General features: G+C 44.8%; 4 non-coding genes across 4 annotated transcripts; 3 read left to right on the top strand and 1 right to left on the bottom strand.

Moving 5' to 3' along the window:
* Positions 1 to 8161: 8161 nt before the first annotated feature.
* On the top strand, positions 8162 to 8244 carry trnal-uag (transfer RNA leucine (anticodon UAG)). Its single transcript has one exon. It is a non-coding gene; the product is annotated as a tRNA-Leu (tRNA).
* A 10624-nt stretch (positions 8245 to 18868) lies between these two features.
* trnak-cuu (transfer RNA lysine (anticodon CUU)) lies at positions 18869 to 18941 on the top strand. The gene has a single exon. It is a non-coding gene; the product is annotated as a tRNA-Lys (tRNA).
* Positions 18942 to 19019: 78 nt separating this feature from the next.
* Positions 19020 to 19102, top strand: trnal-cag (transfer RNA leucine (anticodon CAG)). The gene has a single exon. It is a non-coding gene; the product is annotated as a tRNA-Leu (tRNA).
* Positions 19103 to 21502: 2400 nt separating this feature from the next.
* Positions 21503 to 21575, bottom strand: trnav-cac (transfer RNA valine (anticodon CAC)). The gene has a single exon. It is a non-coding gene; the product is annotated as a tRNA-Val (tRNA).
* Between the last annotated feature and the right edge of the window lie 331 nt (positions 21576 to 21906).

The raw sequence follows: 21906 nt of genomic DNA, 5'->3' as shown, positions 1-21906 counted from the left end.
GAGATTGTCCCTGTAACTGAGTGAGGGATCTTGCTGTATATTAGGTTTTTAAAAAATTGCTTTGGCTCTTTTATATGTCATGAATTTATTTGAAATCTTTGGCTAATTGGAAAAAGCCACAAACTGTAAGCTGAACACAAACTACTGGGCTTTCGTCCACTGCTAATTAAAACAAGAGAAAAGAGCAAAGGGAAAGTTCGTTCACCTTTGCAAACTGCAACATAAAGGGTGAAGTAGAAAAAAATGCCCGGGCTTTTTGTTGCCTGCTCCAGGAACAGAAGAGAAAATGAGCACAGGGGCAATTTGGACGCTGCAGCGAACACTAACCAGGACAGGCAGACAGACCAACACCTTTAAGGGGAGGGGTGATGGGGGATGGGGTGGGTGAGGGAGTGATTGGCAAAGCAGGAGAGAAAACCCTGCAAACTTGTATTAGAGAGAGAGAAAAGCAATATGTGCTCTTCAGTCTGCCTGAGTGTCTTTCTGTCTCTCTCTGTCCCAACTTTTCTTCCTCTTCTTCAGATTCTCTGCTTTGTAACTGGGGAGTGTGTTTGTCAGTGGTGTTTGCTGAGAGATTGCCTGCCTATGGAATGGAATGAGTGAATGACTGAGTGTGAATGTGTGTGTGTGAGTGAGTGTGAGGGAGCTCTGGGCTCTTGCTGTGCCTTTTTAATCGTTTGCTTTGTTTTTAATCAATTAAAGGATTTTTTAGTGGAATTGCTGTAACATGAAGTTGTGGAAAGAGAATTTTTGGGAGGAGGAGGATTCCTTGGACAAGAAGTTTTCTCTCCACAGGGGACTGACCGAGGCCTTCACCACAGGCTGCACCCAATGGGGCTCACGTGAATTGTGTCTGGGTCACTGTGGGATCACTGGGAGCACTGTGGGATCATGGGTTGCTATGGGATCACTGCGATACTGCAGGTTCACTGGGACATTGTGGGATCACTGGGCCACTGTGGGATCAGTGGGACATTGTGGGATCAGTGGGATACTGCAGGTTCACTGGGACATTGTGGGATCAGTGGGCCACTGTGGGATCAGTGGGACATTGTGGGATCAGTGGGATACTGCAGGTTCACTGGGACATTGTGGGATCAGTGGGCCACTGTGGGATCAGTGGGACATTGTGGGATCAGTGGGATACTGCAGGTTCACTGGGACATTGTGGGATCAGTGGGCCACTGTGGGATCAGTGGGACATTGTGGGATCACTGGGATACTGCAGGTTCACTGGGACATTGTGGGATCAGTGGGCCACTGTGGGATCAGTGGGACATTGTGGGATCAGTGGGATACTGCAGGTTCACTGGGACATTGTGGGATCAGTGGGCCACTGTGGGATCAGTGGGACATTGTGGGATCAGTGGGACATTGTGGGATCAGTGGGATACTGCAGGTTCACTGGGACATTGTGGGATCAGTGGGACATTGTGGGATCAGTGGGACATTGTGGGATCAGTGGGACATTGTGGGATCAGTGGGATACTGCAGGTTCACTGGGACATTGTGGGACATTGTGGGATCAGTGGGACATTGTGGGATCAGTGGGATACTGCAGGTTCACTGGGACATTGTGGGATCAGTGGGACATTGTGGGATCAGTGGGACATTGTGGGATCATTGGCTTCCTGTGGCATCACTGGGAAACTGGCGGCCATATTGTTTAAGATGGCCGCCTTACTGGCCGCCATTTTGTTTCAGCTTCATGGGGTTCCAGGAGAAACTACTTTACCCATTCTATGTAATACAGAAATGTTATATATATATACATATATATATATATATATATAAATACACACACGTTATTTTATACACGCAAGTTGTTGTATATAAAGACAGTCTCTCAAACTTTTACACAAATGCAGTAAACTGGGATACTGGGACCTCTGGGTGCACTGTGGAATTACTGACTGCAATGTGGGATCACTGGGATCAATTAGGGAGCATTGTGGTATTATCACTGGTTGTGCAGCTGGATCACCGGGTCACTGTGATCACTGAGGGATCACTGGGTGCACTGTGGATCACTGGGACACTGTGGATCAATGGGACACTATCACTGGGTGCACTGTGGATCACTGGGACACTGTGGATCACTGGGACACTATCACTGGGTGCACTGTGGATCACTGGGACACTGTGGATCAATGGGACACTATCACTGGGTGCACTGTGGATCACTGGGACACTGTGGATCAATGGGACACTATCACTGGGTGCACTGTGGATCACTGGGACACTGTGGATCAATGGGACACTATCACTGGGTGCACTGTGGATCACTGGGACACTGTGGATCAATGGGACACTATCACTGGGTGCACTGTGGATCACTGGGACACTGTGGATCAATGGGACACTATCACTGGGTGCATTGTGGATCACTGGGACACTGTGGATCAATGGGACACTATCACTGGGTGCACTGTGGATCACTGGGACACTGTGGATCAATGGGACACTATCACTGGGTGCACTGTGGATCACTGGGATACTGTGGATCAATGGGACACTATCACTGGGTGCATTGTGGAATCACTGAGTCACTGTGGGGACTCCATGGGATACTTATTTACCCAGTTGGGCCGAATGGCCCCTGTTTCTCTGCTGTACATTCTGTGTAATTCTATGTAGTATACAAAGATATATAATGTTGTTGTTGTTGGAGTAAAATTGGGAACCCCGGAGAGACTTCTTCACCCAGATGGGCCGAATGGCCTGTTTCTGTGCCGTGCTGTATTCCATGTAAAATATATATAAAGATATGCACGGGGTTAAATTCGATAACCCCGAATCCGGGCGCGGGGGGCGATTAACCCCCACATGATTAACCTGCACCCGGTCGTTGAGATGCAGACAGTCCGTGAGATTGGTGCTGCCTGATGATTTACCTGATTCCTGCGAGCAGTCAGACCTGGCTGCGCTGTTGAGCGGCTTCTCACCAGCAAGGGGGGCAATATTGCGTGAGTGATTAGCACCTCTTAAAGGCAAACTGCACCTCTTAAAGGAAGGCTGCACCTCTTAAAGGCAGGCTGCACCTTACAAAGTCAAAGATTTGATTGAGATACAAACCTCCGGGGTCATTTCTTCTCGTACAGTTTTGATTGGCAGCTTCTTTTGAATTAAACAGATCATTGCTGAAAGTGACTGGCTCCCAGTCACTGTTTTGGAGCCATTTATCAGCCTGTCTTTTTCAAACTGGTGAGTCTGTTTGGAATCTCTGAGAATGTTAATCAAGTCGACAGTTTCCACAGTCTGTGAGAAAAAGACAACAAAGAACCAGGATGTTAAAAGGTTCGGTCACAGTTCCGTATAGTATTTGTGAATTATTTATTACTTTATTTTCCAATCAGGATCTGGTTGAGCTTTACAGTAAAACTGTCGTCTTACTGCTACTATTTGTTTCTCTCTTACTGTTTCATCAATTTGTTTGTCAGTTAAAGTCTAAAACAAGCTCCAGTGTAGTGTGACTCTGTCACCCTCTGAAGAGCAGGCACTATTAGGCACTGGATAGAACGAGTGGGCTGAGATAATCTGAAGGGGTTTCACTGTTCATTACCTGGAGCCCTTCAAATGTTACATTGATATCAGGACAAGTGGAAACACTGAGACATTGGGAGTGAAGCCTCACCTAACAGAGGAGCTGCTTTTCAAGCTTAGAAATACAACTGATTTTAAATAAGAAAAATTTGACTTCATTAAATTAGGCAAAAAGGCAACTATCTCTGAACTGTCACCAGTATATGAAAACCACCGACATTTTACTGATCGGGGAATAATGAACTTGTTCAAACTGTACAAAATAAAAATCAATGTAATCTTTTTAAAATAACGATCTGATATGAAGCATTCTCCAACCAAACAAAAGCACCAAGCATTCCCAGGACATTAAGAGATTATGTGAGTGGGCAAAACTGTGGCAAATGGAGTTCAATGTGGGGAAATGCGAGGTCATCCACTTCGGATCTAAGAAAGATAGATCAGAGAGATTTCTAAATGGTGAGGAGCTCGGAACTGTGGAGGAGCAGAGAGATTTAGGGGTCCAAGTACAGAAATCATTAAAAGCTAGTGGACAGTTACAAAAATAATTAAAAAGGCTAATGGAATGTCGGTCTTTATTTCTCGAGGGCTGGAATATAAAGAGGTGGAAGTTATGTTCCAGCTGTACAGAACACTGGTTAGAGCCCATCTGGAGGACTGCATTCAGTTCTGGGCACTGCACCTCAGGGAGGATACATTGGCCTTGGAAGGGCTGCAGCACAGATTTACCAGAATGATATCGGGGCGAATAGGTTTAAATTATGAGGACAGGTTGAATGGACAAGGCTTGTATTCCCCTGAATATAGATGATTAAGACGTGACTGCATTGAGGTGTTTCAGATGATGAAAGGATTTGATAGGGCAGATAGAGAGAAACTATTTCCTCTGTTGGGGGAGTCTAGAACAAAGGGGCATAACCTTAAAATTAGAGCTAGGCCGTCCAGGGGTGATGTCAGGAAGCACTTCTTCACAAAAGGGCCGTGGAAATCTGGAACTCTCTCCCACAAAAGTCTGTTGAGGCTGGGGCTCAATACGAAATTTCAAAACGGAGTTTGATAGACTTTTGTTCGGCAAGGGTATGAAGGATTCTGGAACCAAGGCGGGTAGATGGAGTTAAGATACAGATCAGCCATGATCTAATTGAATGGCGGAACAGTTGAGGAGCTGAATTGTCTCCTCCTGTTCCTATGTAACAGGCTCGTGTGGCTGAATGGACTCATCTTGTTCCTTTGTAACATGTGCGAGGGGCTGAATGGCGTCCCGATCCTGTATATCAGTCTCGAAGGGCTGAATGGCCCCCTCCTGTTCCAGTGCAACAAGCTCGAGGGGCTTATTTACCGAATCCTATTACAGTGTTACAGGCTCGCGCTGCTGAATGGCCTTCAGTTCCCGTATAACACGCTCGAGGGGCTGAAGGGCCTGCTGCTATTCCTATGTAACAGGATTGAGGGGCTGATTGGCCTCCAGGTCTGGTGTAACGCGATCCGGGCTGAATGGCCTCCTCCTGTTGCTATCTGACAGGCTGGAAGGGTTGATTGACGTCAAGTTCCTGTATAAAAGGCTCGAAGGGCTGAATGGCCTCCTCCTGTTCCTATGTAACAGGCTTGAGGGTCTTACTGGCCTCCAGTTCCGGTGTAATGGGCTCGAGGGGCTGAATGGCCTTCAGTTCCCGTATAACACGCTCGAGGGGCGGAGTGGCCTCCTCCTGTTCCTATGTAACAAGCTTGAGGGGCTGATTTGTCACCAGATCTGGTGTAAGGGGCTCGAGGGGCTGAATGGCCTCCTCCTGTTGCTATCTGACAGGCTTGAAGGGTTGATTGGCGTCTAGTTCATGTATAACAGGCTCGAACGGCTGAATGGCCTTCCGTACCAAATAACAGGCTCGAGGGGCTGAATGGCCTCCTCAATTTGCGATTTGACAGGCTGGAGGGGCTGATTGGCCTCAAGTTGCTGTATAACAGGCTCGAAGTGCTGAATGACCTCTTCCTGATTCTATATAACAGGCTTGAGGGGATGATCAGCCTCCAGTAACGATGTAACGGGCTTGAGGGGCTGAATGGCCTCCTCCTTTTCCTGTGTAACATCCTTCAGAGGCTGAATGACCTTCAGTTCCCATATAAGAGGCTTGAAGAGCTTAATGGCCTCCTTCTGTTCCTGTCGAACAGCCGCGAAGGACTTGCCGCCATTTTGTCCAAGATGGCCACCGTGCTTACAGCCATTTTGTCCAAGATGTCCGGCGAACTTGCCACCATTTTGTCTAAAAATTAGAGCCGGACCTTCCAGGAGCAAGATTAGAAAACATTTCTACACACAAAGGGTGGTAGAAGTTTTGAATTCCCTTCTGCAAACGTCAATTAATGCTAGCTCAATTGCTAAATTTAGATCTGAGACAGATAGCTTTTGGCAACCAAATGTATTAAGGGATATGGGCCAAAGGCGGGTGCATGGAGTTAGATCACAGATCAGCCATGATCTTATCAAATGGCGGAGCAGGAACGAGGGGCTGAATGGCCTACTCCTGTTCCTATGTTCCTATGATATTATTTATATGGAATACCGACAGGCATTTGATCAGGTTCCACACAAGAGACTGTTGGCAAAAATGAAAGCGTATGGAACTTGAGGCAATGTATTGACATGGGTAGAGAATTGGTTAGGAGATAGGAGACAGAGAGTAGGGATAATGGGTACATACTCCAATTGGCAGGATGCGACTAGTGGTGTCCCCCAGGGATCTGTAACTGGGGTCTCAGCTTGTCACCATATTTATCAATGACTTAGATGAAGGAACAGGGAGTCGTATATCCAAGTTTGCTGATGACACTAAGTTAGGTGGTGCAGTAAGTAGTGTGGAATGCGATTGGAAATTTGCAAAGGGACATTGATAGATTAAGTGAGTCGGCAAAACTATGGCAGATGGAGTTCAATGTGGGGTTATCCACTTTGGACCGATGGTCAGGGTATTTTCCAAATGGTAAGAAGCTCGGAACTGTGGAGAAGCAGAGAGAATTAACGGTTCATTCACATAAATCAGTAAAAGCTAACGGGCGGGTCCAAAAATAATTTAAAAGGCTAACGGAATGTTAGCCTTTATCTGAGGGGGCTGGAATATAAAGAAGTGGAAGTTATGTTCCAGTTATATAAAGCTCTGGTTAGACTGCGTCTGGAGTAACTGCGTTCAGTTTTGGACACTGCACCTCAGGAAGGATAGATTGGCCTTGGAGGGGGTGCAGAGCAGATTCACCAGAATGTTACCGGGGCTAAAAAGGTTAAATTATGAGGACAGGCTGCATAGACTGAGCTCGTATTCCATCGAGTATGGAAGATTGAAGGGCGGTCTGAGCGAGGTGTTTAACATGTTCAAATGATTCGATAGAATAGAGAGAGAGAATCAATTTCCTCTGGGGAATCAAGAACGAGGTGGACATAACCTTAAAAAATTCGAACCATGCCATTCAGGTTCGAAAACAGGAAGCACTTTTTTACACAAAGGGCAGAAGAAGTCTGGAACGCTGTCCCCCAAAAGGCTGTGGATGCTGGGAGTCAATTGAAGCTTTGAAGACTGAGATCGATAGAGTTTCGTTGGGTAAGGGTATCGAGGGACACGGAGCAAAGGCAGGTTAATGGATTTCAGTTACAGATCATCTCTGATCTAATTGAAGGGCGGAACAGGTTCAAGGGGCTGAATGGCCTCCTCCTGTTCCCAATGGAAATGTTCACAATATGCTTTGTTGAGGCTGTGACGTCTGGGTCAACCCATGTCCAAACAAGGCAGGCCACATTTGGGAGTTTAATAACTTTGAAATGAACATTTTTCTTTTGTGACTTGTGCAACTTCGATCAACTGAATAGTTATGAAAGAGAATCAATGCAGTCATTCGAACTTCTGGCTGATAACCCAAACAGAGGTTTCTGCAGTGTAGCAGTTATCACGTTTGCTTTATACGTGGAAAGTCCCAGGTTCAATCCTGAGCAGAAACATTATGTTGGGGCAAATTTATTTTTTCTCTGTGAAATAGCCGGTCTGTTAAATTTAACACAAATTCGTGGTCTCACGAGCACTGAACATTTTAAACCGAGCCCTTAAAAATACAGTGTGTAAAATGAGAAGGGATAAAAAGTTCATCGCACAAAAGAAATTATTAAAGTTTTCCAACTTCCCTCAGTCGCCTTTCATTCTGCAAAATAACGTTATCGGTTAATTAATGGTGATGAAAACAATGATTGTTTTTTTTTCTTCCCACAGACTTTGAGTCAGTTCATGCGATGAATACAAGTGTTCAAAAGTTGCTTCCCTGACCGGGAATCGAACCCGGGCCGCGGCGGCGAAAGCGCCGAATCCTAACCACTAGACCACCGTTGGTTAATTTATCAGATGTAATATGGATTTCACTTTCTCTGTGATTCAGCTTTTAATTATTTTTAGCTCCTGATTGCGGATATTCCCGTGATTAAATAGGAATAAAGTACAATAGGCTCAGGAAAACCCGGGGAGGTGGCATCCCGCTCACCGAGCCTTTCCAGCAGCATTTATCTTACCAAGCACTGGAGTGAGTGAAACTTTCTCCGGGGGGGTCTCAATGTGGAAAGGGTGGCGAGTGAAGTAGCCATTTGTAAGTCAGGATGGCCGAGCGGTCTAAGGCGCTGTGTTTAGGTCGCAGTCTCTTTTGGAGGCGTGGGTTCGAATTCCACTTCTGACATCAGTTATTTTGACTCCTATTTTATTTGTTGCTGGAGCTGCGGTTGATTTTTCGGCCCAGTTGATTTGCTCTTCCCGCAAAAAGCAACAAGGTCTCGATCCACGGCACGTTTTGCCGCCCACCGGCTCATCCCCAAAACGAGCTTTAAACGAAAATATGCTTTAAACACAAGGCAACAACTATGGAGAGAACAGACACTCGGGGAAATGTACCATCGGAACAGGAGTAGGCCATTCAGCCCCTCGAGTCCGCTCCGCCATTTGATAAGATCGTAGTTGACCTGTGATCTCACTCCACATACCTGCCTTTGGCCCATATCCCTGAATACCTTCGGTTGGCAAAAAGCTATCGATCTCAGATTTAAAAATTGCAATTAAGCAAACATCAATTGCCGTTAGGGGAAAAAAGTTCCAAATTTCTTCCACCCTTTGTGTGTCGAAGTGTTTTCTAATCTCACTCCTGAAAGATCTGGCTCTAATTTTTAGACTGTGCCCCCAAGTCCTAGAATCCCCAACCAGCGGAAATAGTTTCTCTCTATCCAGAAAATGTCAATGACACAGTCAACGAAAGGTGCAGTTCACGAAGGCGGCTCACCAGCACCTTCTCAAGAGCAATTAGGTTATCGGCAATAAATGCTGATCTTGCCATTGACACCCACATCCCATGATTGAAGACAAAAAAAAGTCGCCAGCATGGCCGACTAATTTCCTGCTGCTAAACGACGGGAAGAATGAAACCATCGGCTTCAGTCCTTTGAACGAACTGTATACACTTGCCGTCGAGCTCAATCCCCACTTGGTCCTCTGCCCCGAATATCCACTGCATCAGAAAATCCTCCATAACATAGAATCACAGCATGGAAACATCATAGAAGGAGGCCATTCGTCCCATCGTGCCTGTGCCAACTCTTTGAAAGAGCTATCCAATTGGACCTACTCCCCTTCCCTTTCCCCATAGCCCTGCAAAATTTTCCCCTTCAAGTATTTATCCAGTTCCCCTTTGAATGTTATTATTGAATCTGTTTCCACCACCCTTTCAGGCAGCGCATTCCAGATCATGGCAACTCGCTGCGTAAAAAAAAAATCTCCTCATCTCACCTCTGTTGCCAATTACCTTAAATCTGTGTCCTCTGGTTACCATCCTTTCTGGCACTGGAAATAGTTTCTCCTGATTTATTCTATCAAAACCATTCATGATTTTAAACACCTCTGTCAAATCTCCCCTCAACCGTCTCTGCTCAAAGGAGAACAACCCCAGCTTCTCCAGTGTCTCCACCTCACTGAAGTCCCTCATCCCTGGCACCATTCTAGTAAATCACCTCTGCACCCTCTCCAAGGCCTTGACATCCTTCCTAAAGTGTGGTGGGCAGAATTGTGTGGTGGCCAGCTGGGGCCTAACCAGTGATTTATAAAGGTTTAGCATAAGTTCCTTGCCTTTGTACTCTATGCCTCTATTAATAAAGTCAACGGTTCCGAACACTTTTTTTTCCTCAAACTATTCAACTTGTCCTGCCACCTTCAAAGATTTGTGTACGTATAGCCCCAGGTCTCTCTGTTCCCGCATCCCCTTTAAAATTGCACCATTTCGTTTAAAGAGCTGGTAAAGAGTTGGCACAGGCACGATGGGCCGAACGGCCTCCTGTGATTCTATGATTCTTTCTTTTTGATTACACCTCTATGAAGCGCTTTGGGACATCCCCCAGAAGTGGGAGTCAGCAGTTCACTTTCTCCCTTAACACGTCCATCTGTCCTGGGCTGGAATAAATCAATGTTTTCGTGATGTAATGGTTATCATGTTGGCCTCACACGTGAAAAATTCCCGGTTTAATCCCGGGTCAGAAAAAATTTGCTGGAACTTGCTCCTCACAAACTTCCAGGCGCGAGCTTTCTCTCGTGTAAATTGGGCTGCAATCCTTTCACATTCAACAACGGTTGCACCAGATTCCTGGTCTCATAACCACTGAACACTTTGAAGTAGACTCCTGAAATAAAGTGCGTAAAATGGTCTAAAACTTTGAAAGGAGCAGAAGGTTATTCGGTGTTCAGATTCACAAATCTCTCTGATGAGCTTGAGATTTTGTCAGAGGTTGCTGCCTCCCCGCCATCTCTTGCCCTCTGACGAGGCACTTGCTCCGGTTTCAATTAACAAACTGGGTGAGTTGGTGATCGGGTGTCGGAGAGCTGGTTTGTGATCTGAGTCGGAGACTCAGCGGCCCCGGGTGAGACAGAGAAAAAAAAATCAGTCCAGGCCCGGCCCCAATCTGCGGATGTGGAAGAAAACACGGGAGGAGGGTGCGGTGTGAGGTCCCTGTCAAACAAACTGCCCGAACAAAGCTGGTCACAGTCACAGAATCAGAATGGCTACTTCCGGAGGAGGGGAGGCCAGTACATGTGGAAAAGGATCCGGTCGAGAATGATCTGATTCATCAGGTTAGGGGAGGGAAATTAGGGAGCTCCTTCGGAACGTTAAATACTTGAAAATAAAGACTTTTTCCTGTGTAACTTGTGTGGTTTTGATGAATGAAATGTTTGTAAAAGTCATCCGTGGAGAAGGATTGAGAGCTTTTAGGACTGGAGGGGAAATGAGGAGATTTTTTTTTCACACAGAGCGTTGTTCCGATCTGGTAGCCACTCCCTGAAAGGCTGGTGGAAGCAGCTTTCATTGGAACTTTCAAAAGGCAATTGGACAGGTACTTGAAGAGGACTGACTTGCAAGGTTACGGGGAAAAGGCTGGGTTTTTTGGACTAAATTGGACAGCTCTTTCAAAGAGTCGGCAGGGCAACACGGCCGAATGGCCTCCTTCTGTGCTGTCATGTTCGATGATTCTATTCCATGATTTTAGTGTGGGACAGGAGAGATGTTGTTTAAAGAGAAGTAAAACTGTCCCAATCAGAACAGACAGAGATGGCTGGTCAGTTCCCCTCTGTTCAGAATAAGTCACCAGCGGTTTTTTGTGGTGTCGTGGTTACCAGTTCGCTTTACACGCGAACGGCCCTGCTTTCGATCCTGGGCGGACAATAAATGTTGCAATTGCTGTTTACATTCTATATTAATGACTTAGATGAGGGGACCGAGTGTAATGTATCCAAGTTTGCTGATGATACAAAGGTAGGTGGGAAATTATGCCGTGAGGAGGACGCAAAGGGAGGTGGACAGGTTAATTGATTCGGTAAGAAAGTGGCAGTTGGAGTATAATGTGGGAAAATGTGAAATTGTCCACTTTGGTAGCAAGAATAGAAAAGCAGAATATTTTTCAAAAGGTGAGAGTCCAATAAATGTTGTTATTCAGAGGGAGTTGGGTGTACTTGTAAACAAATCACAGAAAGTTAACATGCAGGTTCAGCAAGCAATTAGGGAGAAAAATGGTATGTTGGCCTTTTTGCAAGGAGGTTGGAGTATAAGAGTAAGGAAGTCTTGCTGCAATTAAATAGGGCTTTGGTGAGAACACACCTGGAGTACTTTGATGTAGTCTGGATGGATTTTAGCAAGGCTTTCGACAAGGTCCCAATTGGCAGACTGGTCAAAAAAGATGTGATTGCACGAGAGAGGTTGCATAGGAGATTTACGAGGAGATTGCCAGGGCTGGAGAATTTTGGCTGTGAGGAAAGATTGGATAGGCTGGGGTTGTTTTCTATGGAATCGAGGAGGCTGAGGGGTGATTTAATTGAGGTGTACAAAATTATGAAGGGCCGAGATAGAGTGGATGTGAAGGACCTATTTACCTTAGCAGGAAGGTCAATAACCAGGGGGCATAGATTTAAAGTGATTGGTGGAAAGATTAGAGGGGAGCCGAGGAGAATTTGTTTTCACCCAGAGGATGATGGGGTTCTGGAACTCACTGCCTGAAGGGATGGGAGAGGCAGAATCCCTCATTACATTTCAAAAATACTTGGATATGCACCTGAAGTGGTGGAACCTGCAAGGCTGCAGACCGTGTGCTGGAAAGTGGGATTGGGCTGGGTGGCTCATTTTCGGCCGGCGCGGACGCGATGGGACGAATGGCCTCCTTCTGTGCCGTAAATTTGCTATGATTCGACAAAATTGTCAATTGTTTTTTGAAGAGCAAACGCCCTGACCGGGAATCGAACGCATGCCGCAGCGCTGAAAGCGCTGAATCCTAACCACGTGGGAAGGCACAGGAAGCGCTAAAACATATCTGGGAGCGTTTGTATTAGGTCCAAATAATATTTCTGGTTTAGTGACTCTGTTCGTTGCAAATATATTTACATGAATCTGTATTCTGCATTTATCTATTGGGGTGTATATATTGTAAAGCTACTTCTGGCGCTGATAAGAATCTGTATAATTCCGCAATTAATGCTTTACTTGCGTTTTCACAATAACAAGTCTGTCTCACTGGTTCCCCAGCGTCAGGGACGGAAGTGTCTGATGCCCTCTTTTATTTATTGTTACAAACAGAAGACAAACACTCGTATTCGTTCAAAATCAACCTGCAGTTGGACACACACACACAGATGAACACAGCCAATGATATGGACGTTGTGTTGGGATTGCTGTGCATGGACACCCAGGAGCGAGCTTACAGACAAGAGTGGCTGCGTTTTTCAAGCCAGACTAGCTCAGTCGGGAGAGCATGAGACTCTTCCTTTTAGCGTCGTGGGGTCGATCCCCACGTTGGACACATTCTCTTTCAAACTTTTTATGTTGCTTTCAGGGACTAATCCCAGCTCTGACTCCCCCCTCCCCCGCCCCCCTCGACCTCCCGTGCAGTGTCACCGCACACATTTTGGCCGCTCCCGGGCAGATTTCTCTCTGTCTCACCCGGGACTGCTGAGTCTGCTGTACCCTGATCACCATCTCACCCAGTTCGGAAATTTAAACCTGAACAGGTGCCTCACAAAGGGCAAGAGAAGTTGGGAAGGCTGCAACCTCTGACAAAATCTCATTCCCATTCGAGGTTTGTGTATGTGAACCCCGAACACTTTCTGCACCTTTTAAAAGTTATGACATTCACTGTACAGAACGCGACACCAAGAGACTCGTCTCTGACATTCAGTGATGCGTCGGGCCGTTTTCACACGTGAAATAGCGATTGTGATATTGTGATAGACTACCTCACCAGTGGAAAGGGTTTGTCTATCTACCATTCAAAATCCTAAAAAGCCTTCGATATTCCAGGGAATACAAGTGTGTAACCGCTGCTCATAATTTAACCCTTCGAGCCCTGCTAACATTCTGGTAAATCTGAGCTGCGGTCCTTCCAAGGCCAAAAAACCCTTTTAGAGTAAAAGGGAATAAAACTTGAAATGAGCGTCACTGAGGATCAGTTTTCTCTCACTCAAAGTTATCTGTTTAGTGAAGTAAAAGATGCAGCTTTTCTAGAATAAGGGAGCAGCCACTGTCGCCCTTTTTGGCAGGAGAAAAAACTCCTTTCTGGATGTTTATGGAGAGCAAGTTTCAACATGATGTTTACGCTCGGGAACCTTTAACGTGTAAAGCAAACGCGATAACCGCTACACTACGGAACCCGCTGCTATCTCATTAAAAACAATGGGGAACTGGCTTAGTCTCCTGTCTCTGTTCTGATTTGGAACGTGTTGCTTCTCCGTCCAGCAACACTTAATATGTTGCAACACAGAAGGAGATCATTCGGACCATCGTGCCTGTGCTAGCTCCTTGAAAGAGGTAGCCAAGATGTCTCACCACCCATAAGCTCTTTCCTCATAAGCCCTGCATTTTTTTTCCTTTTAAAGTATTTATCCAATCCCCATTTGACAGTTACTATTGAATCTGCTTCACCCGACCTTTCAGGCGGCGCATTCCAGATCATAACAACTCGCTGCATAAATTATGTTCCCTCATGTTGCCTCTGGCTCTTTTGCCAATTACCTTAAATCTGTGTCCTCTGGTTACCGACCCTTCTGCCACTGAAAACAGTTTCTCCTTATTTGCTCTGTCAAAACCTTTCATAATTTTGAACACCTCTATCAAATAATCTCCTCTTAACCTTCTCTGCTCCAAGGGGATAATCCCAGCTTCTCCATTCTCGCCACATAACTGAAGTCCCTCATTCCTGATACTATTCCAGCAAATCTCCTTTGCATCCTCTCCAAGGCCTTGACCTCTTTCCTAAAGTGCGGTGCCCAGAAGTGAACACAATAATCCAGCTGCAGCCGAACCAGTGTTTTATAAACGTTTAGGATAACTTTGTTACTTTTGTACTCTATGCCTTGATAAATAAAGTCCATTTTACCCGGCTGTCTATGTCTTCCTGAAATCTGATGCGATCCACCACATTGTTTACTACATTCCCGAGTTTCGTGTCATCTTCAAACTTTGAAATTATACCCTGTATACCCAAGTCCAGCTCATTAATGTATGTATCAAAAATGAAAACATTTTGCTGTGTGACCTGTGCGATTTTAAGCCTAGTTTATAGAACATCTTCTCATAATTTAACGCATTGCACCCTGGTAACAATCTGGTGAATCTGTGCTGCACTCCTTCCAAGGCCAATATATCCTTTCAGATTCAAAGGGTATAAACTTGAAATAAGCCTCAATGTGGATCAGTTTTCGCTCACTCAAAGTTATCTGTTGAATGAAATAAAATAAATCGTTTTTAAAGAATAAAGAAGCAGCCATTATCGCCCCTTTTGACAAGCCTATTTTGTGGCACTTTATTAAACGCCTTTTGAAAGACCATATACACAACATCAACCACATTGCCCTCATCAGCCCTCTCTGTTAACTCATCACAAAACTCAATCACGATTTGCCTTTAACAAATCCACAGTGGCTTTCTATTATCAATCCACACTTGTCCAAATGACTGTTAATTTTGTCCCAGATTATCATTTCTAAAAGCTTCCCATCACCTTGGTTAAACTGACTGGCCTCTAGCTGCTGGGTTTATCCTTACACACTTTTTTGAACGAGGGTGGAACATCTTCAATTCTCCAGTTCTCTGGCACCAAAACCTATATCAAAGGAGGATTGAAAGATTATGGCCAGGACCTCTGCAATTTAAACCCTTACTTCCCTCAGCAACCTAGCATGCATCCCATTCGGACCAGGTGACTTATCTACTTTAAGTACAGCCAGCCTTTCTAGTATCTCCTCTTTATCAATTTTCACCTCATCCAGTATCTCAACTACCTCTCCTTTTACTGTGATTTAGGCAGCACTTTCTTCCTCCGTAAAGACAGATGCAAAATACTCATTTAGTACCTCAGCCAAAATACTCATTTAGTACCTATGCCTTCATGCGTAGATCTCCTTTTTGGCCCCTGATCGGTCTCACCCGTCCGCTTACTACCCGTTTACTATGGATATACCTATGGAAGACTTTTAATGACTTGATGAAGGGATCGAGTGTGATATATCCAAGTTTGCTGATGATTCAAAGCTAGATGGGAAAGTAAGCTGTGAGGAGGACACAAAGAGTCTGCAAAGTGATATAGACTGATTAATGTGTGGGCGCGAAGGTGGCAGATGCAGTATAATGTCGGGAAATATGAGGTTATTCACTTTGGTAGGAAGAACAGAAAAACAGAATATTTTTGAAATGGTGAGAAACTATTAAATGTTGATGAACAGAGAACTTGGGTGTCCTGGACACCTGAACTCCAGGTTGTGCTAACCTAGTATAAGCATCTAAAACCTAATGACAGAGAAAGGCTAAATAAACGCTAAGACATGAAACAATCCTTGGTGGTTTCTGAGAGTCAGCAAAGTGGGATGGTTTACGACCATGAGTTAAGATCAGTGGTGCTTACGTACAGAACAATGCAGCCGAATCGTATAAAGATAGGGCATGGTCCCTTCTCAAATGTTCGAGCTCTCAATAGGGGACAGTCAGAAGTCGATTGCCACAGGCAGTCCGCAAAGGTCAGGTCTGATATACCTGGATTCGCAGACAGTTCAGGTTGTGTTGATTGCTTGTCATTAATGTAATCTGTAGACAGTTGTAGTATAATAATACTATTGAATGTAAAGTTGAAGACAGCTGTAGTGCAACTCTGTTGTAAGTCAATCTATTAAACTTGCTATTTTGTAACCACTCGGACTAAAATCAAGCGGAAGTTACTTATTGTTGATGGATTAACAACCCATAGTTGCGACAGTGACGGGAGAAATCCGCTAACATTCACTTTATATATAAACATCACACCCATAGTTTAAATTTTCACTCGTTCTTTTTTGCAGTTCTAACCAAAGTCCAAACATCGAAAGTCCACGTGTCTTACAGAAGTTTCCCGTCCTGTGATGTATTTTGAGCAGTTTCCTACAAGGATAAACATCACACCCATGGTTTATATTTTCACACGTTCTTTTTTGCAGTTCTAATCGAAGTAGAAACACCGAAAGTCCACGTGTTTTTCAGAAGTTTCCCCTCCTGTTATGTATCTTGAGCAGTTTCCCACATCTTTTTCCTGTGATCTGATAATTCTGGGTGCAGGATGAATGTAATTGAATTTGCTGCAGTCCGCTGACAGCAGGCGATGCAAGCGAGCGCCATGCTGCCGCTGACAGGTGAAGGCTCCTTCTGATGCTGCCTGACATCCGGTGGGAGTGGGCGGGGATTTGAAAGCCAACACATTCCACGAATATCGGAGAAATAAAGTGGTGCTGGATAAACATTGATATAAACAAACAACCATTATAGCACCCACACCTCGTAGCACAACGGTAGCGCGTCTCACTCCGGATCAAACAGTTGTGTGTTTAAATCACGTCGGGATCACAGTTTTTTCCCTTTGAGCTGGTTTGTATAATTCCGCAATTAATTTTTTCTTTACGTCTTCACAATTAACAGAACCCTGCTCGAAACTCTGCCTCTGGTTCCCCATTATCAGGGAGGGAAACACCTGATGCCCTCATTTATTTAATGTAACAAACAGAAGACAAACACACGTCTTCGTTCAAAAACCACCCTGCAGGTGGACACATAGTGAGATAAACACAGGGCAGAGATGCAGACAATATCCGGAAACATCGAGAAACAGACAAGAGAAATAGATTGAGCGCTTTGTTAACAGAAAATTGTCTGAACCTCCACGGTCAATAAAAAGGCTTTTGTTGGTCGGTTTCCATTGCACCTTAGAATTCAGGAGAACTTGGCACATGATTGGTTAGGTTCCCTTGTCCCCCACCAGCGGAAAAGGTACGTCGATCCCACCCGACTAACTCCTTTCAAAAGCCACTCTGTCCAAAGCTGACACGTCCTTCCAGATTAAACGGGAATAAAACTTGAAATGAGCGATACTGTGGATCAGTTTTCTCTCACTCAATGTGATCTGTTTAATGAAGTAAAAGATGCAACTCACAAAGAAGAAGGGAATAGCCACTGTCTCCCTTTTTGGCAGGAGAAGAAAATCGTTCTGGATGTTTATGGAGACCAAGTTCCGACATAATGTTACTACTCTGTATCGAATCGGGAACTTTCCACATTTAAAGCAAACGTGATAACAGCTACACTACAGAAACCAATTGCATTTTAGGAAACACAATGGGCAACTGAATGGTGTCCTCTCTCTGCTCGTACTTGGAATGTGTTGTTTCAAGTTTAGCAAGAGATACAGACAGTGGCTGGTTCCCCCTTTTCTTTAAAAACTCTCAGGGTAGTGGGTTTGAGCCCCACGTTGGGCGAGTACCGTTATAAACTTTTATGTTGCTTCCACCGGTGACCTCGAGCTCTGACACTTCCCCCAACCCCCCTCCGTGTCACCGCGCACGATGGGGCCGCGCCCGGGCTGAATCTCTCCAATTAGCTTTCCGCCCCTGTCGCAGCATGAAATGTTCCTTATCAAAGTCACAAATGATACCGTATGTGACTACCACCATGATAAACTATCCCTCCTCATCCTTCTCAAATACAATATCTCACCGTGCTGTTATGCTGTTAGACTAGTTTCCTCTCTCTGCTCTTATTTGCAATGTGTTGCTTTTCCGACTGACAACACTTAGTATCATCGTATTATGTTAGTCCACAAGAGGAGATCATTCGGCCCATCGTGCCTGTGCCGGGTCAAACACACATATTCGTTCAAAATTCGTTCAGAGATAGATGGAGTGCTTTGTTATCAGAAAATTGCCTGAACCCCCACAGTCGAGAGCTTTCCTCCTCGCTATCAACCACACGGCCTATTTTTGTGTCACCCGCAAATTTCTTAACCATGCCCCCTACGTTTAAGTCCAAATTGTTAATGTATACCACAAAAAGCAAAGGACCTAGTACCGAGCCCTGCGGCACCCGACTGGAAACAACCTTCAAGCCGCAAAAACACCCATTGACCATTACCCTTTGCTTCCTGCCACTGAACCAATTTTGAATCCAACAAGTCACATTCCCTTGGATCCCATGGGCCTTTACTTTTTCGACCAATCTGCCATGTGGGAATTTTTCAAAAGCCTTGCTAAAATCCATGTAGACTACATCAATTGCGCTACCCTCATCGATCCTCCTTGTCACCTCTTCGAAAAATTCAATCAGGTTAGTGAGACACGAACTCCCCTTAACAAATCCATGCTGACTGTCCTTGATTCGTCCGTGCCTTTCGAAGTGACAGTTTATCCTGTCCCTCAGAATTGGTTCCAATAATTGAAATGGAGTCTATCTCCTGCTTGCTGCAATAACAGATAAGGCGGCAACGTATATGCATGCCCGGCTAGCTCAGTCGGTAAAGCATGAGACTCTTAATCTCAGGGTCGTGGGTTCGAGCCCCACTTTGAACGAGTACCTTTTTAAACTTTCATGCTGCTGTCACTGGCGAACAGTGCAGAAATTATGCAGAATCAAGTGCAATGTCGGTAGTCAAGATGGCCGAGCGGTCTAAGGCGCTGCGTTCAGGTCGCAGTCTCTTCCAGAGGCGTGGGTTCGAATCCCACTTCTGACAGTTCTTACTTTTACTGAGACGTGGAAATATTTTATTTGTGGATTGGGCTGCAGCTGATTTTTCTGCCAAGTTGATTTGCTCCTCCCACAAAAGCAACTGGCTTTGTCATGCACATGTGACTTGAGAAGTTTCGAACGGTGAAATGTTTGACATATTAATGACCTGGACAAAGAAATAGAACAGCAGTGGGAAACATTTAAAACGATGATCAATAGAGTCCAGAAGAAATATATCCCACTAAAAAGCAAGAAGAAACTAGCCAGAAATGACACACCAGGGATGAATAAAGAAATAAGGGCAAAATTGAAAGTAAAGAAAAAGGCACACACTGGACAATAAAGGAGAGAGGGGAATGTGAAAAGACTGGGAAAGAAGTCTAAAGAACTATTAGAAAGGCAAAAAGGAATATAAAAAAAAGCAAAGTATTCCAGAGACATCAACAGCAAAAGAAAGTTTCGGATCGGAATAGGGCCACTAAGGGATACACACGACAAACTCACAGGCAATGACAGCGAAATGGCAGAAATAATAAATAATCACTTTGCTTCAGCATTTACCAGGGAGACTGGTATTGTGGGCATGACAGTAGAAGAAGAGATCATAAAATGTGTAAAGTCATTTAAGATCGAAAGGGGGGGAGATAATTGATAAACTAATTTAACTTAGAGAGGAAATTTCCTGTTAGGAGCCGAACCAGAGTTTCAAACCGCTCAGCCACGCTAATTTCCGTATAACTGTTCAGGAGCTCATTTCACAGGGACACGATTACTGCGCTCCATTTAGGGAGGTTCAGTGAAAGGCGGAAATTGATCTATTAATAGAATCATAGAATAAGACAGCGCCATTCGGCCCGTCGTGCCTGTGCCAGCTCTCTGAAAGAGCTGTCCAGTTAGTCCCACTCGCCTGCTGTTTCTCCATTGCCCTGAAAATGTTTCCATCCAAGCGTTTATCCAATTCCCTTTTGAAAACTGTGAGTTAAGAGAAACAATATTGAAAGGGGTGCTGGGGCCTCTGCAGCGTCGATGTAGAGTGTGTGATGATTGAAGTTATCAAGATGGTTGCTTTACACGTGGTATGTTGTGCAATCATCCTGAAATATCTTCAATATCCAATACAAATTGAATTGCAAACCTGATGGACAAACACTGGAAAACAAGTCACGAGTGAACGCAAATCATCTGGGACCCGTTTTCAGCCTCACGGTACTTTAAGTAAAGTGAAATGACTTTGCATTGAAAAGATTTGGAAATTGCATCTGTGCCTTTATCTGTTCCATTTCTTAAAGTTGCTGGCGTCTGATGATGTACACGCCTCTGCTCCCTCTATTGAACAAGAAAGAAGGTGTTTGACGTTGACGGGACCTGTTGGTTATGAGCTCATCCTTTACATTGAGTGGGTTCGCGTCTTTTAAACGGCGTCAGCTTTAGCCCAGCGGTGAACTTCGCAGCAAACAAGTTCATCACCGTCTCACCGCGGGCACTGACTGACATGTTGATTGTTATTTCTTTCAGACCTAAATAAATAGTAACCGTGATTTCAAATTTCCACTAAGTGATTTTTAGGTAGTCGCCTTTAAATGAATCAAATGCGACTACTAATTTATAATAGCCCGGCCATTTCACCAGCCGTATTGAAAACATAACATTTCTCTGCTTTTCGCGTCTTTTTTCGAAAGGCAAAAAATATATTTCCCGTGATCTCTGAAGGATGGACAAGTACATTTCAGAAAGCTGAAGCAAGTTCACCGAGCTTAAATCGTCTGACCACGTTAAAGGCGATATATATATATATATATATGTATATATGCAAGTAATTGCTGTCTGTTTCTGTTGTCTCTTTTCTGTGTGTGTCCATCTGCAGGTCGATTTTGAATCAATACTAGTTTTCTTGTCAGTTTGTTGCATGAAATAAATGAGGGTATCAGGCGCTCCCCTCCCTGTCACTGGGTAGGTACTGAGTCAGGGTTTAGACCAAACATCTGTTTTTTTTGTGAAAAGGCAATTATAACCTTTATTCGGGAATTATCCAGTCTCAAGTGAGCGGTGAAAGATACAGTGACCCCGATGTGATGTGAACACGCAGCCTTTTGATCTGGAGTCAGACCTTTGCGCCACGCACTCTGAAGACAGGATCCTGGATGTTATTATAGAAATGAATGTTTCTCAAACACCGTTTCATTTATTGGTTGAATGGATGGGGCTGATCAAATCTCCGCCAGATCCCACCGGGTGTGAGACAGTATTGGAAGCAGCCTTCACCCCCAATATCACGCTGGCTTTCATCGCCTGCTCCCAGCGGACTGCAATAACAGGGTTGTGAGATATGGACTTTGTTCACATTTAATCAGCAGTGTGAATCGTAAAATATTTACTCATTTTTAATGGGGACAAGGTTTCAAAATGTTTCTGCCTGGTTTCGAACCAGGGACTTTTCGCGTGTGAGGCGAACGTGATAACCACTACACTACAGAAACCTGTTGTTGCAGTCGCCGTGTTAGGGACATAACCCCTCAGCCAAACTAATTTCCGCATTGCTGTCGCGGAGCTGATTTCACAGAGATACATTTACTGCGCTGTATTTCGGAAGGCTGCAGAGAAGGATCGGTGGCGATGGTCAGGGAGGGAATCCCAGAGCATCGCGCCCACACAAACATTTCACTGGTTTTTGTTCATGTGCCTGATATCCGACGGCAGTGTAAATTATGGCGAATCAGGCATGTTCAGATGACATTGATCACAGAGTGTTTTCTTGCAGCCAAATCACACATTTGAAAACTTGAAAAGAGATGAAGAGATCGGAGCCAT

This window comes from Heptranchias perlo, unplaced genomic scaffold (genome assembly GCF_035084215.1).
Source record: "Heptranchias perlo isolate sHepPer1 unplaced genomic scaffold, sHepPer1.hap1 HAP1_SCAFFOLD_138, whole genome shotgun sequence".
NCBI lineage: Eukaryota > Metazoa > Chordata > Chondrichthyes > Hexanchiformes > Hexanchidae > Heptranchias > Heptranchias perlo.
This window is presented reverse-complemented; position numbering and strand designations above follow the sequence as displayed.